The sequence below is a fragment of the Glycine soja genome, chromosome 8, assembly GCF_004193775.1.
Source record: "Glycine soja cultivar W05 chromosome 8, ASM419377v2, whole genome shotgun sequence".
Classification (NCBI taxonomy): domain Eukaryota; kingdom Viridiplantae; phylum Streptophyta; class Magnoliopsida; order Fabales; family Fabaceae; genus Glycine; species Glycine soja.
In genome coordinates, this window is record NC_041009.1 from 21,647,265 (window position 1) to 21,665,079 (window position 17,815).

The window sequence follows — 17,815 nt, forward strand, 5'->3', positions numbered from 1 at the left end:
AGGATATTTGCTATCACAGTGGGTGTGGTTGGTGATGTATGTAGAGGCTTCAAGGAGAAAGTACTGGTTTATTGTGATGGGATAATTACCCAATTGCATGTGGAATTGTCCAGCAATCAGCTCCATAGGTCTGTTAAGCCTCCTATTTTTTCAAGTTTTGGAGACATAGCCTTGGCAATTGGAGAAAAGTCTTAGAAGTAGTTGTTGTATGCAATGCCTATGCTTTAGAGTGGTGCAGAACTCGCTGCAGATATATATGCTGCTGATGACAATATGACAGAATACACTAATTGTTTGACAAATGGAATTCTAGAGGCATACTCAGGGATCTTAGAAGGATTTAAAGGTTCCCCAAAGACCCAATTTCTAATGTCTTAAATATGCTCGTTTGCCACTGTTCATAAATAAAAGCCGCTGAAATTTGTTTCACAAATTAAATCTTTTAATATAATTTGAAGACCAAATTGATAACTAAGAAACAAAAAGCTAGCCTGCAAATATATTTATTTATGTGCATTCATTTCTGAACATTCCCCTCATTTTGAAGCTGCTGCCTCTTAAAGGTTATTATTGGACATTTGAATGAAATTAATTTTGTCAAAATTTTGTTAAAGAGAGCTACCTGTTAAATTAGGAAACTTAACATAATATATTAATTTTTTGTAAAATTAGCCATGAGAGTTCAAAGATCTAAACGACAACTTTATATATCCATCTTTATGAGTGAAATTTCTTCAAATCTTGAATAAATGAACAAAAGAAGTAGGCAATATAATTAGCTATAAAGAAAGGAACCAACCTCTATTCTTGGAATTGGATGGCCTTGAGTTGTGATTTGTCTTTACTTGTCACTATTCCAAATCGTAAGCAATAAACTGAATGTGAGAAAAAAAAAAGAGCAGCTTTAGGAAGAAAGCTGAAATATGTTGGCAAGCTAAACATGATTTAAGCATATGGATGATGTACTACTAGTCCGAAGAAGACCAAGATCAAGTTAAAAAGCAACAGAATACTGAGAGCATGATGAAAGAAACCAGAAAACATACTCGATCACAAATGATCCTCCCTGTTTGAGTGTTTGGAATGAAAAAATATCTTAAGTTTATCTTTTTTTAAATTATGTAAAAGCTAATTTTAAAAAAAAAAAGATGATATGTGACCAACTCTGTAAAAGTCTTTCACTGTCTTTGCTTTTATGTTTGCCTGATACATGACAGTGAGATTGACAAGTTTGGTAGAGGGAGATAATTTGATTCCTTTAATTTTTCAATTTAAGTTGCAGTTTGCATGTGAATTGCATATGTGAGAAAAATGGATTATAAAAGGTTGGCCTATCAAACTCAACCTAACAAAAGTGAATTGAAATTTGATTCGATTAGTTTAAAATTTAATAATAATTTTTTGGATCATAATAATATTAAATTTATGAAAAGTTTGATTACATTAATATTAAGTTGAACTCAAATATTGTATAGTTACTATAAGACATTATAGTTACAATGTATTGATCTAAAATTAATTTTAATTGAGTTGTTAAATGTCTAAAAAATATATAAAGGAATTATCTGAATCATAGCTCTCATACTGGAGGTTAGTTTTTCAAGTTGAATACTCGAGCGCAAATCTGATAAAATAAATTCAAGCCAAACTAATAAAATAAGTTCAGCATTATTCTTTCTACTCCTGCCCCCCCCCCCCCCCCCCCCCCAAAAAAAAAAAAAAATCAAACAAATAACTCTTATAAAGAATACATACTTTTACATATTAAAATTGGTAATAATTTGAAAGTCATAACATAGTTTTTTCCTAAGCAAAGTCATATATAACCTAGTTAACAAGCATTGAGCTTGAAAAATAAGTATATATAAAAGCTAATTTAAAACACGTTGTGTCCTCCAGTAGAAGGCAGAGCTGAAGTAGTTTTTTTCTTCTTTTTTTTAGTTATAAAAAATTACAAATAAAATTGTATACTGAGTGTTTTTTGGGGCTGTATGTAATTGTCTTTAATTCTAATTCTGCCTATTTGGGAATTTCTCATCTTCAAATTTTTTAATGTTATTTTAATTTATTGGTTCCTCTTGTCCTTCGAGGGATGATGTTGTTTGTTAAGACAGCCATTGTCGTGGTTGGAGATTTAGGTGATACTTTGGGCAGTAATATTGGCCCTTTGATTCAGGAGAAGGCGGAAACAATTTTAATATGTAGGAAACATATCCCATTTAGGAGAAACTTAACTCCTCTAATTATGTGTGATTATTACTATCAGTCTATATAAACAAGCATATGTTGTGTTCTCCGACTCACAGTTTACACACAAATATCCCTAAGTTTATCCTATTTTACATAAACAAATTAATTTCCTATCCTAAACTAGAATATGACTACATGAGATAAAAAATTTCTTCATAAACCAATGTCTATAGCTGAAATCACGGGCAATGGCAGCAAAAGTCTATAGGTCTAGTTGTGTAGGGGACAAGGAAAGAACATGAGTACTGCCTCAAGGGAAGAACAACAAACAGAACTGAACGCAGTCTCAACAAGGACATTGTATTTTAGCAGATACCAGGTTTCTGCAACATGTCAGGTTAATTTTGAATTTTTTTAATTTCTTGGTTTGTCAGCAGGTGAAATGCAAAACCCAGACAATTGCATAATCTCAGTGATTTGATGAGTTTTTTTTTTTTTTCCGGATCAGGATATCCCTGATCAGAGTTATTGTCAATCAATTGCAAATAAAATGAAAATACAACAAGAATTCAGCATTCTTTTGTCTTTGTTTGTGGCATTGTTTTGATTATCATCTTATTTATTTTGGCCGAATTCTCATGTGTCTATGAAATATCTTTTGTAGCTTCTCCTCTGGATTCAACTGCACAGACCGGACAGTCAAGTGGGGGTGATTGGCAAGAACAAGTGTATCAACATGTAATATGTTATTTTCTTATAATTTTTTTCCTTATTAAATTAAATGTGTGCGGCAGGAAGTGCTTTAACCAAAACAAATTTTTATTTTTTGGTTTTCCATAAGAATCATTTTTTTTAATTATTATCTTTTTATCCTCGGACTCAGTTGTAACAATGGTACACATAGCTATCAATGTCAAATCCAGTATAACATTGCGAATAAATAGTGGAGAAAATTGCTCAAAATTCCTGCACTGGTAGGAGATTGCAAGGTTTCTAATGCATTGATTATTTGTTTCTGGCAGATTAAATCTATGAAAGAAAGTTACTTGCCAGAGTTGAATGAAATGTACCAAAAGATTGCTACCCAACTTCAACAGGTATGATTTGTCAGACAATTTTTAATAACTGCTATTGATAAATAATCTTTTTCCATTATTGTTATTCTTGCAAACTCTAGAGATTGTAGCATGTTCTAAGCCCTATATCAGGTCATCACCTTTCCTCAAAGGGAGTCCTTTATTGTTGTTTTTTCCTCGTAAATTATTTTTACTATGTTTAACCCTGTATCTTTCCTTTATCAGCACAATTCCCTTCCAACACAACCAAAGTTAGATCAACTTGAAAAGATGAATGTATTTAAAATGCTGGAACGTATTATAGCATTCCTTCAGGTTTCTAAGAGCAACATCTCACCCAATTTCAAGGAGAAACTAGGTTCATATGAGAACCATATTATAAACTTCATAAATAGAGAAACTAGGTTCATATGAGAACCATATTATAAACTTCATAAATAGAAAAAGACATAAGAAAGCTATGCCTCCAATGCAGTCAAGGCAACTTCCCCTACCTCATATTGATTGGCAATAAGAAGTGTATCAAAAGGTAAGGTAATGTACTTTTTTGTTATCATTTTATTTCTAAGTGAATTGGATTGAACAGCAGATATTTGTCAAATGAACAAAACCCAAAATGATGAAGAATGATGGCTTTTATTGTGAGAAATTATCAAGAAGAAAATGAAACTCTTCAGTAGTCTTTTAGGAAAAATAATGAGAACTCTTCTTAAATCCATACTACTCAATGTTTATATATGTTGATGGACCTTCACATAATATTTGAAAAAATGTGTAATGTAGCAGTAGAAATTACTTGTGCTTTACCCAATAAGGATTTTTTTTTTGTTTTTTTTTCTAGAGTTAATTTCTTTTAGTGCTGTCGTTTTATTCTCTATTGGTTATTTGTATTGAGAATATCTGGTAATTGTTAACATGTCTTTGTGTTGATATGAATGGTATTTCTTTAGTGAGATTTTTGAAGTTTTCAATTTAATATTCAAAGTCATGGTTGGTGTGCTTAAGTTCCACATCTAGTAGTATGGTACGCTTGATGGAGTATTAAGTGACTTGGTTCTCCAAGTGTTTAGGTGCTTATCTTACATGCATGATGTGTGCACAATTAAGCATGAAATTTATAATGCATTACAAAATGAGAAATTTTTTATCATCCTTCCTTAGTGGAACAATGGTACAAATTTTCTTGCACAAGAGACGACAAGGTTTCTAATTAACCGATCCCTATTTGATTTGGTTGATTTTATTTTGCAGATTAAGTCCATGAAAGAAAATTACTTGCCAGAGTTGAATGAAATGTACCAAAAATCTGCTAGTAAACTTCAGCGGGTATGCTTAGTCAGATAAATTTTTAACAACTGCTCTATGAATAAACCAGCCTTTTCCATTATTATTATTATTATTATTATTATTATTATTTTGGTAATCTCTAAAGATTGCTAAGCACTATTAAGTCATCACCTTTCCTGAAAGTGAAAGGGTGCCCTTTATTATTTTTTTTCTCATCAATTATTTTTAATGTGTTTAACCTTGTACCTTTTTTTTTTCTTTATCAGCATACCTCCCTTCCACAACAACCGAAGTCATATAAACTCGAAAAGTTGAAGAAATTTATGAAGATGTTGGAATGTGCTATAGCATTCCTTCAGGTTTCAAAGAGCAATATCTCACTTAATTACAGGTTGAAACTGGATTCATGTGAGAAGCAGATTATAAAGATCATAAATATAAATAGACCTAACAAAATCGTGTCTCCACTGCAATATGGACAATTTCCCCCACCTCATATGCAGTCTCATTAAAATCAAGTGAACTCTCAATTGCAAACAACAAATATGCAAGGAGGCTTTGTAGCAGCAACCCAGTAGAATAATATCACAAGCTTAAGAATATGGAATTGAACAAAGTTAACAAAAATGGTAGCATGCAGCAAGCTTCATGTGCTTAGGATACAGTAGAACATGAAAGTTTGTATTAGAGTCAAGTTGCGAACTCAACTCATTTCTAGACTCTTTTTTTTTCTGAATTCTCATTTAGTGTCAACTATCCCTACTCTAATTTTATTTATTATGTTTTAATATTTAATGTTCTATACTTTTGTAGATTTAATTTATTGTTTTAAATATACTATAGCAATGTGTGTGCACACACGAATTTATGCATTTTTAGGTTTGGTGTATATTTTTTATCAACAATTATTAATATACCTCCTCTAATTGTTTACTTTTTTTTTAATCCCAAATTCAAAAGCTAGCCTCCATAATTCTATATTGGGTTATCCGATTTTAACCTTTGCAATCATATTTTATTGTATTCTCAATGTCCCTTGGTCCATATGTCTCTCAATTGAACACGAGAGTAAGAATGTGTTATTCTCGTAAAGTTATGATCATTGATTCTTTTATACTTGAGTGAAAGAGTAAACACAAATATGTCAAATATCACATATTGGTATGCATGGTCACACATATTTCATGTTCTACTCTATCGAGAGGTCCAATAGCATAACTCCATATGTAACAAATCTATATATGTGACTGTTTTACTTAGAGTATAGTCTAAAAGGGACATAAAAATCTAACTTAGGAACAATGATTTGAATGAAACAAGTGAGTCATAATGTTGAAAGTTGAAATTACAGAGATAGATACCTGGCAGAGAATGTGAAACGCAATGAGGACGAGAGAGGCACTTGCAGAGATAGATACCAAACAAATGTGAACCCTAGCACAGATCTATATGAATAAAGTAATTTTCCTTAGTAAGGAACAGAATTCAATTTGCTGCATCAGGAATTGTAGCAAGGGATAACGAATTGGTGGAAATAATATAAAGAAGGGTGAGGGTTACTTACGTAGACAGAGTGAGTGGTCGAAGAAAGAGAGAGGAATGGACTGCGACGGAGGTGCAGCGGAGGACGGAGGTGACGGCGAGCAGAGAACTAAAGATGCGAGACTGCAATGAAAGGGTAGCAAGTCTGGTTCAGGGTTTTGATTATTAAATTGAAATAATTAATTTTATTGTACAAAGTAAATGAATAAATAAATAAAAATATCTAAAATAGTTATAATTTTAAATCAAACTGAGCTAACAACTGCTCATAAGTTTGGTTCGGGTTCAATATCAGTCAAAAATAAAAGTTTGTATTAGAGTCAAAGCTGCGAGCTCAACTCATTTCTAGACATGTTTTTTTTTCTGAATTCTCATTTAGTGTCAACTATCCCTACTCTAATTTTATTGTATTGTCAATGTCCCTTGGTCCATATGTCTCTCAATTGATTATTAGTGATCATCATTGCTGGGCAATCTTACAAAACATGAAAACACAATCCATTGACAAGTGGAAGAAAGCCTTAGCCAAGTAAAAGCCTTATTATAAGATAGATTCATTTAGCAATTAGCATGATACAAAGTAACTTAGGCCATGTAGTGAACAACTAAATGAAAATATGAAATTAGAGAAAAGGGCCCCACTTTGCTTCAAAGATATAGAGAGACATAATATGCAAGATACATGGTTCCTGGCCCCCGAATTGAGGCAAGTGCTGAGGTGCAGAACTGAAATTACAATTATGTTGTATAGAGAGCAATAACATGTATTTTCCAATGAATTGTTCCCCCCTCCCCCCCAGTCAACCACAGGACCCTCCGAGCACAATGCACTCAGCTTTGTACAATAAATCAAACTGAATAGCTTTTTAGTATTTTAGACTCGCTAATTTGAACTTCTGGTCTAGAGAATACTATAATCTGAACAGCTTTGTACTATAAAATTTGCCAAAACCTATGCCAATGTTCCTTAGACCCGAGCACACATGCAGCTTATAGTCAGAGGCTACTAATATAGAGAGGCAACATTCACATATCATTTAATCTTCTCTCAACTATTATCAGAAAAAGTACAACTAAATCAGCTTTAGGCATCCCAGGCTTATCAACCCACAAGCAGAATATCTTTTGCACAGTAAGGTGATAAATTTATCAACATATAATATGTTTATGTGGAGATACCTGGATTTTAGCTCCACGATATGTGATGACACCTGGGATGCAAGTTAAGGTGGTAAACTCATAGGAAGCAACCTATAAACAAAAACAAGTAAAAACTTCAGAAAGTTCTTTAATACAAACTAAACTTTAGATAATTTGGAAAATTATTATGCTACCCACCACCCAAACCCAATACAAAGATAAAATCACCCTGCATGCACATTATAATTGATTACTTAATGAACATAATGCATAACCTCTGTTGCATTATTAGAAAGAAAAAACAGAGCACTCTAATCCTTCTTCAAATCATACAACAAAACTCAAACGTAACCATCAACAAAAACCCCAAAATAAGTTAGGAAACAATCTTATACCAAAGTATATAAAAAATACACTAACTGAAAAGTGAAAAGACATGCATTTTGCTTAGCCAAATACACTGCATACCAGCTGATTAAGCACACACCCACAAAGCACTGCAGTGCCTCTTTTCCTTATAGAAACTAAAGAGCCAAAATATGACTTGACTAGAAGCCAATTTGGAATCAGAAGTTTACATGATGATTATTCCTTTTTATGTTCGATCTTTTTTCTTTTCTTGTTTTACTATATGGATAGTTTACATGATGATTATTCTTGTTCCACTATGAATAATAAAATTTATCATTTCAATATAAGTATATTGGACAACAATATGCTCCATTTACCAAGTGAACATTTTTTTGGGTGAATTTTACCTAGTGATTAGTGAACTATTAAACAGTGCAAATAGGACATGCAACTTCCTTCACCTGTCTTGCACATCCATCAGACTTGGAACCTACAAACAACACCACTTAACAGAGTTATAGAGATAAAATTCAAAATCTAAAAGAAAATAAAAATTCAAGCCATCTCAACTAAATTATCTATTACAACAAATTGCTTCAAACCTGCTTACAAGTTATGAATAAAAAATTAAAATTCTATATAGTAATTACATTACCTGATGCCTTTTGATTTCTCTCTAGTTCCTCCTGCCAAGACATTCACCAACAAGAAAGATTACCAAAGTAACTAAAAGTCTATTGGGTTTTACTATGTAACTATGCTATTAACTAATAAACATGGGGAACAATTTGTTCTTGATTGCTGATTATATCTCTAATCTTTAACACTACTTGTGCTTAAGATTAGCTTTTTACATCAATATAATTGTTTGCTTATTTTAAAAAAAACATTGACTTGTAATCAGTAAAATTGTCGATTTTCATTTGACCTGTGATCTTGTAATTCTGGCTTAACTTAATGTCCAATGAAACACTCAGAGACCCATTTTTTATTTCACTCACTTGAAAGCAATCTTCAATCTGGTTCTAATCTTGGAATTCATATAACAAATGTGATATCAAATGGGAGAGAATTTTTTTACGAGTGAGATTATTTTTTTTTAAGGTTGCTTGTTGTTTCGATTATTGTTATTTTTTATACCTAAAACAATAATAAAATGAAATGTGATTTTCTTGGTGTGATTAGTACCATGCTGACTCAACTGAGTGAGGCTTAAAATAAATTTTATGAGGTTTTTTTTCTTTTAATGAGAAAGTTATATGTTTGAGTTTTTTTTATAACATATGGTCTTTTTTAATTTTATAAAATTAATGAAAATATTATTTTTGTTGGTGGAACTTAAACTTAGGTCCTGATTAGTATTGTGTGACTTAGATGTATCTATCAAAATTGATTTTGATCCAAACTTATATAAGTGTACTGGTCAACAAGTAATAAAATTAAAGAAATGGTCATCTCATATAGATCAATTAGCATGTTCTTATCACTAAGTGTTAATTTAGTGAATCAAAATACAAGATTGTCATGGTTAGTAGTTAGTGAAAATTGAAAATCTAATAGCCTATGAAAGACATTTGGACTAATCAAATATTCAAATACTCAAGAAACACAATGACTGAAGGTGGAAAATATAAATCAAGATCCTATACTCCCTTGTTCCTAAATTCACTCACTTGAAATCTTAACCTCACACATTTGATGAACGTTCAAATGTTGTAGTAGAGTAACTAGTCTTAATTCCTTGTAACTATAATTTTATGAATTATTAAATAAGAGCTTTAATTCTGTAAGCACTCTCACTTAGCAAGTCTGCATTAGGTTCACGATTCTAAAGAATGCAAATAACCATATACTTATATTCCTAAATCTACGTAATAATGCCTCTTAATTTTAATCAGTTCAACCTTAGATCCAACTTTCCAAGTGCAACTAAAGACATTGAGAAAAGAGAACAAGATTGAATCACATTATATGAAATACAATTGAAGGAATCATTCACAAATTTAGAACAGAGTTTTATTCATTACAAAAAAAAAGTACATGAAAATGAAATTAAGAACTTAGCACAAGATAGGGGCATGGGGGATCCATGATTGTAATCCATTAAAGCTCCCCATTCATTCCTAGAGTACAACTCAATTAGTGAACCTTCAAGAATCTAAACTCACAGACAAGAAAGATTACCAAAGTAACTAAAAGAATTGTAGCTTTCCATGGGCGATAAAACCAACACAGAAACAAACAATATAATGTCCCAATTAGTTACCTGAAGTTTCTTTGCAAGATCCTCGTGACTCTGCAATGCAGGTTTACTTGATGACTCTTTTGCACTAGTCAACCGCTGAGTCACTTCACCCTATACAACAATGGAACTATAAGAAACTTAACAGCATTGCTTCTTCAGTTATTAACTATTTAGGCAGCAAAGGAAAACAGAGGATCATGACATTAGCAACAAAGCACACAAAAAACATATAATACTTAATTAAGTTATGGAGAAGTCGGATATTAAACTTTGAAAAAATAAATACAAAAAAGCTCTATGAACAGAATATTTGATGTACATGTGTATCGTTATTTAACGGAAGAAGAATGCTTATAGTCTTCATATATTTTAAAAATCAAGGTAATCCTATCCCTATTTTCCACAAATGCAAATATTACATAATTATTAGAATCCACAAAATTAAACACCATGTTAGCTGGAAGGAATAAAGTAATATATATGGTTAATGCCAATTGCAAGACCCACCCACATGCTCAATTTTATTATATAATAGTCCAAAAATATTCTGATTTCATGAAAGGAAATAGACAAGGACATGACAGAATGATAGAGGGCCTTCCTGATATACGAAACCAAACTCGTAAAGATTGACATAACATCCAAAAGAGAAAAAGAGAAAGCCATTGGAATTGGAATGTCCTATAGTATTATTAGTATATGAAACACATAAGCTGGAAGAATCAAGAAATTGCTACATTAAACATGTGGGTACAACCAATCGATTGCTATGTTGCCAAGCTTTAGCTTTCTGGTTCCCCAGTCAAATAAACTATTTGCTATACATAAATGCCTCTTCCCCACTCCACCAACCCCTCGCTTTACTCTCCCTAGCTCTTACACTCCTTCCTCCCTCCATCCATAACAAATTTATTTGCAGTACTCCAATTCTACTGTGAGAGCCCATTGTCATTTGTCAAGGACAAGAATGTTCTATTAGCTTCCACTGCCTATTCGTGCTCCCCATCTTTCTCCAAAAACTTTCGTATTCACAGCTTAAATATCTTTTTCTGTTTTACATCTATTAATTAGGTCCTACTCCTTCCAATGGATACTTCCAAACCACAATCTGCCAAACAGCTAAAAGAACATCTCCAACACAACCAAGAGCCTTTTTCATTGCAAAGTTACCTCATCAAAAGAAGTTACATGTTCAAGAACTCCAGCTCTGATAGTAGCAACATTCAACACCTTTATTCAGCCAAGGATCTGAAGTGGTCCATCAAATATGATTTACACAAGATAAGGAAAAGGTTATTACATGCTTCAGGGATACTAAGATCACTATTATACAAGTTCATTCCCACAGAAGACAACCAGGAGTTCTCAAATGAAGAGCACAACAGTGATCTATATTATGTGCATGAATACTTAACAGCACACACTCAGGCAACTCAACAAACAGATTCACTGAAAACCTTAGTTGTGTCGTCGTGTCATTTTACTAACAATGATGTTCAGGACAAGGTTCTGCCGGCAAACATGTTTCGGACACTCACACTCCCCAAATTGAAAAGATCAGAGGTAAGTAATAAGGGATTCATACTCAATTCATACCCAAATTGTGTTCCCTTGAATCTGAACTAATTTTGCTCTCTACATGGCATACATATTATAGTGTCTATATCTTGTGAGAGTTCTATGAATGGAACTTCTACCTAACAAGCTGGGTTGTTGGATATGCCAGTTGATTTAGTCACATTTTGCTTTCTTCCTTGTCCTCATCAATCGAACACCTTTATTATTAATATTTCATTAGCAACTCTAATTGGTAGATAAATGATTAATTCTGTTCTATTATAATTTAAAGGTTGAAAGACGACTTTTTCTGGCTTGTCCTATAACATTTTTAATAGTAGTTAGAGAAAAATATGAAAATTTATTCCTATAATATTAGATTAGAATACACTAGAGAGCTGAACTCTCACCCCTTTAGTCTCCTACTGTTTTAATTAGTTTGTGTTTGAGTTTAAGTTAAATAATCTAGAATCACATTAAAATGCAAACACATAAATCTAATGGCAGATAATTATTGTCCATAATGGACTACTTGATAGGTGATATCCCGAAGCAATGACCAATAACAGATAATTCAATTTAACCTAATAATTTCTTTTACTTTTTATGTGTCAAAAAAAGCTCACAGGGACTACCTATAAGTGACCCATCAAATGAGGCTGGCTTTGCACCTAACACCTAGCGTGTCCTTGTACAACTATACAGATGCAGGGGATACCATGTTTCAAGCTCCGAATCAACGCTGGGAATTTACTCAACGCTGGAAGAAAATAACAATGCCAGAAGGAAATAACATGTGATGAAAGGAAAACAATACAGCAAGTTTCTCTTCGTAAATCTTCTTAATTTATCTTTGATTTCTACAATTTAAACAAAGAAAGATAGCCAACAATTCGTTGTTCCCAAAGATTCCCACCATACTGAGCACACAAATATAAAGAATAACCAAATCTGTGTTCAAAGCTCAAACTTTAGTTTCCTTTTTGGGTTGAAACAATCACGATATATATGCATGTTGGGGAAGCAAAGATTAGTCTACATATCACTGTTATGAAGTGAGGTTGCCACTTTCAGAGAACCATTTACTGAACAAGCAATGTGCTCACTTCAAAAAGCTGTAATCCATAAGCAAGAACACATATGTAACCATTCAATGGAGACAGAGATTTAGGGGTTTAATGACTTACCTGTACCATGACCTAAGACAGCCTTCGCGGTGCGAGCTCCACTGCTTCAGGGAGATAGAGATTTAGGGGTTTGGGGTTTGACGGCACTGCGGGCTACAGTGTTTGGGGTTTGACGGCACTGCAGGGTAGAGTGTTTCGGGTATCACTTAGGGCACTGCGGGGTTGAGTTCGAAATGTGAGTGCATATAGCAAATCAAGGAGTGCGGGGGGACGAAATATTACTGAAAATACAAAGACGATCTTAGGCTTTACCCGTCTTTGTATTGTTTGGGCAGTTACTTTCTAAGGCGGTTTTGTGCAACCGCCTTAGAACCCGTGACGTAAATTGCAAAATTTGTATCCCGAATTACAAAAATGCCACCGCACTCTTTTTTAAGACGGTCATTTAGAACCGATTTAGAAACGACGTCGTAAAACATAGCTTTTCTAGTAGTGGAAGTTAAAATTGCCTAAGTCTTGTCTTGTCAGCTAAATAAATGCTTAGAGAAATTGGCTCAATTTGTATCTATGCAGCAACCATGTGAAATTAAGATATATGCCCTCTTAAAAGAAAAATAATCCATACATAATTAAGAATGGAAAGAGGATAATTTAGTTTGATAACTTGGATAGGATGTTTAATTTCCTTTAATATTGACAAACTCATAGTCCTCCTCATCGTATTTCACACACTTGTGTCCTCTTATATATTACTAAAGAATGGTCAAACTTTTAAGTTTTAACTGTCTAATGCTTTTATCACTGATGAGTAAAAATTTCAGAAACATTTGTTTTCAATAACCCTATTTGTTTTCAATAACAATATAAAAAGAAGAGGTGAATTAGAATCTTAGGGCGAAAGTGCGAACCTAAAACATTTGTGTTAGGATAACAACCCCTGTGAATCTTCTTCAACACGGTGGCTTCGTTGGAGACGCAATCGCGACCCTTGTAAACGACACCTTATGTTCCTTCGCCTATGTTCTCAACCTTCTCATACCTCAAAAATTCACAAAACGCACACATACACATAGTAGAAGGAAAGAATGGAAACTCATAAGTGAAAGTGAAGCTATGTCACGCAATGCATTTTACTAACCTCAAGCCATGGAAGCTTGGGATCTTAACTTTGTGGTCCTTGAGTGGCACTGAGCTGATGGCTAAGGCAAAGAGTCAGAGGGGAAGCACGAGAGAGTGGAGGGAGAAATGAAAGGGATTTCAAAAGGAGCTAGGGATTTCAAAGTACACGCGACAGTGGCAATTCTATAATTAGGGAAACGAAAACAATGGCATTCTTACATATAAAACTGTCATCATTTTCGTTCCCCTAATTACACTGTAGTATATTCTAAGACGGTTCCGTAAAATCGTCATAGAATGTGCGCCATAAAAAAATCATTCTCTTTAATTACAAAACTGTCACCGCATGACATTCTAAGACGGTTACGTATAACCGTCTTAGAATGTGCTTCGTAAAAAAGTAATTTTTAGTAGTGGCAGTGGAATCTGAATCCATAGATGATTCTTGATTATGTGCTATTCTTAGGATCTGTTATGGAACGGATAATCGGCTAATAGTGTCACCGGTGGCTTCATGGTTCTTCCTCAACCGAAACCTCTTTATTCCTTAATAGGACATTTGTAACTCTTTAGATGGGGAAAAGAGAAACTATATGTGACGGCTCGGTATATTGAGGACCATAGCCTTCTTATTGTGTGTTAACCTAATAGGGTTCTGATTATCCCCTAATGGACCAACACTGACATCTGCTCATTTAAGTCCATATCATCTGATTTAGTTGTCTAACGGGCTCACTTAATTTGATCACATAAAATAAAACTCACTAATGATAAATAACTAATACAATTTTCTTATAATATTAGCCCACATTAATTATTGGAATAGAAAATTCCAACAATCTCCCTCTTGGGCTACATATTGTAACAATTATATCAAAAATCCTTAAGCATGCATCTGTATACTATTTACCTTTAGGCTTCCACCTTAACAACTTGATCTATCTCATGTATCAATAATGAAATCATTGTAGCTTTTGTCACTACAACAAATGTAATTAGACCCCAATGACCACCACATCAGTACACTCAATGACATAGGTCAATATGGATAAGCAACATGAAAATTACATGCAATGTGATCTTAGTCATGCCTATTTCCAACTGGTCCAAACTTTATTCTTTATAGAGATCTATCCAAACACAACATAAATATTGCAAACAAAACAAGTTGATAATGAAATGATAAGCTTCAACTTTATTTCTGTAGAAAATCCAAACAACAAAATGTTTGTAAACCATAAGATATAGAACATAAGTAAAACTCCCACTAAACTAAGGTACTATAAGGAATTACACACATATGAGCAATGTGCTCATGAAAAACTTTAAGTGTCATACCTTTAGTAAGTGGATAAGCTAGCATGGAATGAGTCCCTATATTTTCTATACAAATCTATATCTTATGAATTCTTTATTTAACAACCAAATACTTTATGTCAACAAACTTTTACTTGATTAAATCTTTAATAAGACCGATAAGATATTGTCTCAATAAACACCCGATGGCTACTAAATGTTGGCAACAATAGGCAAGCCAGTTACAATAATTTAGCAATCATAAATTTTAGTATGATGTCTCATAGCAAAATATTAACTCCACCAACACGGTTAAATGTGGATCCTTATATGGAGTGATTGTTATTAAGACAATTCAAAAAAATCAAAGTCAGGATACCCAATGATCTCTAAACTTCTAGACTTTCGATATGAAAACATGTAGTTTCTTGTTCTCTTCAATTAACGCATAATGCACTTTACTACTTTCTAGTGTTGCATACCAAGATTACTCATATATCTCCTTAGGACTCCCACAAAATATTATTTCAAGACAATAAAAAAATAAACTTAAGCATACATGATAAATTGTAATATAACTATTTTGCAACATTAAGTCATATGATGATAGTAGGATGTCATCAACATATAATACTAAAATAATAAATTTATTTCCATTAAACTTTTAGCACACACAATCATCAACCAAATTTACCTCAACACCATGAGAGATAATCTTGATGAATTTTGTAATACCATAGACGAGAGACTTGTTTAAAAGAATAAATGGATTTCTTTAGTTTGCATACCATAGACTTTAGATCATCTTAAACAAGATTTTTTGGTTACACCGTATAAATTGTTTCATTAATGTTGTCATTTAGAAATGTAATCTTTACATCCATCTACGCAAAACAATTATCAAAACAATCTATAGTGTCATTATAGTTCTATGAAATTTTTTCTAAGAAATCAGAGAGAAAGTTTATTTGTGATCAATGCCTTCCTTCTTGTAAAACTTTTGGCGACAAGACAATCTTTATATATCTCAAAATTACCCATTGAATTCCTTTGGACTATAGATATTTATCTATAACTTATGTGTTTTACTCTTTCAAGAAAATTGGCGATATTCCAAATGTGATGTTCAATCATCAGTTTTATTACATCAATTATGACATCAATCCACTTGAGAGTTAGAGCACAACATGACTTGACTAAGGTCAATTAGACCTTCTCAGTCAACCTAATGTCATATTCATGTTCTTAAAGAAATATGACATAATCATATCAAATTATATTTTTCCTTTCTCTAGTGGATCTTCTTAATGACATTTCTTGAAGTTATTGAGTTTGAATTTTAGGTGGTGCTTGAGATGGAATCTTAGTGTTGTCTTGTCTTTTAATAATGTTAGGAGTAACATCATTATTTAATTACCATATCCGTTTCTTGAACAATGGTAAGTACAAAGGCATATCTATTGTCAATAACAGATTATTCTTTAAAGATAACACTCCTTATGTTTCCTTCCCCTCCAAATTCAATTTCCTCAAGGAGTCTTGCACGTCTCAAACATGATCTTAAAGTGAAATTGTAAAATTTATATATGCGAGAGCTTTAAATGTAACAAAAAAATTTATAACTAATTATCTTTAAGTCCAACTTACCTTCATGCAGCCTATAAGACATTGCTTCGACTAAACATCCCTAAATGTGTATATGCCTAATGTTGGAATTTCCCCGACTCATACCTATAGGGTAGTGACTACTTTAATTGGTACCCTAAGAGGATATAAATTTCATTTTTTAATTTCTTTCCCCAAAGCGACTTTGGTAGAGAAGAATTAAACTTCTTACCATATATGTACAAATCTAGTTTCATCATTCTGCAACTTTGTTCATGCTAGGTTTGCCTAACATTACATGTTGTAAAACAATTTCACAATTATTGAAGAAAAACACATGGGGGACTCCAAACGTTGTACCTTATGTCATATATACCACACTATTCCCCATGGTCACATTTGACAACCTTAATTTTCTTTCTTTTTCTTAGTTGAAGTTCAACTTCATGTTTGAAAGACTAAATATCTAGAGGCCAAAACTTCTCATAATTTAAGTAAAGACGAATCATATATGAACATAATAAAATACATTTGTTCATTCCATGAATCCATAAGGAATAGAACACAAATATATGCATGTATTAGTTCTAAGACATCCTTATTTCTTTCAGCACCTGAATTCCATTTTGTTTGTTTATTTTCCCTTTATATACTCAATATAGACTATAAGGTCCAACCAATATAAAGGATCCAGAATTTCCTATAACACAAGCATCCAAATTCCCTATTAAGAGATATGACTTAAGCGCTTATGTTATAAAGTAACGAAATTCTCTTTTAATTTTAAGTTTTGTACCACCCAAAAATGTTTGCAATAGGAACACTCAAATATCCATAAAAGAACTCATAACTTGCATCATTTGAATCACACCAAAGACTAACTTTATTATTTCTAATTGAACAAAATAACTTAATTTGTCCAAATTAGAAATAAAATTTGGGTTAATAAATAGTTCAATATATGTCTCAACCAAATTCAAATGAAATTGAATCTTTTAAAGCAACAAAAAAATTCTCATAACTTCAACTATAACTTTATGTCATCGCCCACATAGAAGAATCTTTCATTATCACTTGGCGGATGACTTCATAGGTAGCATCATATAGACATGTTTTTGTGAGTAGTAGAACCAAAATCTACCCACTAACGTCCTTCGGTACAAAACTAAATTAACTTTAAAACATACAAAAAATGAGAAGTTTACCATTTTCACACACTAAATCGTGTAAATAAGACCCTTTTTTTTATATGCCTCGTCCTGCAAAAGCAAAAAAGAAAT

General features: G+C 32.6%; 1 long non-coding RNA gene and 1 pseudogene across 1 annotated transcript; one reads left to right on the forward strand and one right to left on the reverse strand.

Moving 5' to 3' along the window:
• The first annotated feature begins 2,240 nt into the window (after positions 1-2,240).
• On the forward strand, positions 2,241-5,304 carry LOC114424676 (annotated as a pseudogene).
• A 609-nt stretch (positions 5,305-5,913) lies between these two features.
• On the reverse strand, positions 5,914-7,524 carry LOC114424657. Its single transcript, XR_003669050.1, has 3 exons — positions 7,275-7,524; positions 6,118-6,218; positions 5,914-5,998 (listed from the first exon to the last, which is right to left on the reverse strand). It is a non-coding gene; the product is annotated as an uncharacterized LOC114424657 (long non-coding RNA).
• Between the last annotated feature and the right edge of the window lie 10,291 nt (positions 7,525-17,815).